Source organism: Mizuhopecten yessoensis, unplaced genomic scaffold (genome assembly GCF_002113885.1).
Source record: "Mizuhopecten yessoensis strain PY_sf001 unplaced genomic scaffold, ASM211388v2 scaffold10979, whole genome shotgun sequence".
Classification (NCBI taxonomy): Eukaryota; Metazoa; Mollusca; class Bivalvia; order Pectinida; family Pectinidae; genus Mizuhopecten; species Mizuhopecten yessoensis.
In genome coordinates, this window is record NW_018408817.1 from 668,085 (window position 1) to 669,640 (window position 1,556).

At 34.5% G+C, this 1,556-nt stretch overlaps 1 protein-coding gene across 3 annotated transcripts in view; it reads right to left on the reverse strand.

The window, feature by feature from the left end:
- Positions 1-1,556, reverse strand: part of LOC110464288 (kin of IRRE-like protein 1) — a 131,857-nt gene that overhangs the window by 116,027 nt on the left and 14,274 nt on the right. The gene's annotated exons all lie outside the window — the stretch shown is intronic.

The window sequence follows — 1,556 nt, forward strand, 5'->3', positions numbered from 1 at the left end:
GGTATACAGGGGATACATGTAGTATACAGGGGATACATGTAATATAGAGGGGATACATGTAGTATACAGGGGATACATGTAGTATACAGGGGAAACATGTAGTATACAGGGTCCACACCAATAATGTATAGATGAAATTCAAAGGAGCAAGGACACCAACACGGCAGAGCAGAATACTGTAGAATCACTTTTTTCTCGGGGTTAAGATTTCGTGGTTTTCATATACTAGTCTGTTTCAAGGACATTAAATTTCGCTGATTTCTGATTTTCCCCTATCTACATCGTACCAAACTTATGTTTTCGTGGAGATTTTATTTTCATGGATTTTTGTTATCCACGGAATAAACGAAATTTAATGCCCCACGAAAATTTACGATTTTACAGTATTATGTAATATATGTTGTAAATCCCTCTTTGGAATTCAATACCAGTAGTTCTCTGAATATTAAGCATTTCTTGAAGGAGTCTGCCTTATTTGACATGTCTGTCTATTAGGGACACCACGTCTGAAAATGACACCTGTCTATGTGATAGGTGTATACTGTTATATATAAGGCACAACCATCTCAGCCAAGTGATAAATATATGTTGATGGGAATAAGGGATCTGTCCTTATATATCTCGAGTTTTAGGGGACATTTCTAGTCACAGGGAATATACATGTGATATTTGTGTGAAGCACACCTGTTATAGAATACACCTGTCTATAAGGTTTACCTGTCTACAGCAAAAATCTATCTAAAAGAGGTACCTGTCTATAAAATAAACCTGTCTATATGGGTACCTGTATAAAGCAAACATCTATCTAAAAGAAGTACCTGTCTATAAAATACACCTGTCTATATGGGTACCTGTATAAAGCAAACATCTATCTAAAAGAAGTACCTGTCTATAAAATACACCTGTCTATATGGGTACCTGTATAAAGCAAACATCTATCTAAAAGAAGTACCTGTCTATAAAATACACCTGTCTATATGGGTACCTGTATAAAGCAAACATCTATCTAAAAGAAGTACCTGTCTATAAAATACACCTGTCTATATGGGTACCTGTATAAAGCAAACATCTATCTAAAAGAAGTACCTGTCTATAAAATACACCTGTCTATATGGGTACCTGTATAAAGCAAACATCTATCTAAAAGAAGTACCTGTCTATAAAATACACCTGTCTATATGGGTACCTGTATAAAGCAAACATCTATCTAAAAGAAGTACCTGTCTATAAAATACACCTGTCTATATGGGTACCTGTATAAAGCAAACATCTATCTAAAAGAAGTACCTGTCTATAAAATACACCTGTCTATATGGGTACCTGTATAAAGCAAACATCTATCTAAAAGAAGTACCTGTCTATAAAATACACCTGTCTATATGGGTACCTGTATAAAGCAAACATCTATCTAAAAGAAGTACCTGTCTATAAAATACACCTGTCTATATGGGTACCTGTATAAAGCAAACATCTATCTAAAAGAAGTACCTGTCTATAAAATACACCTGTCTATATGGGTACCTGTATAAAGCAAACATCTATCTAAAAGAAGTACC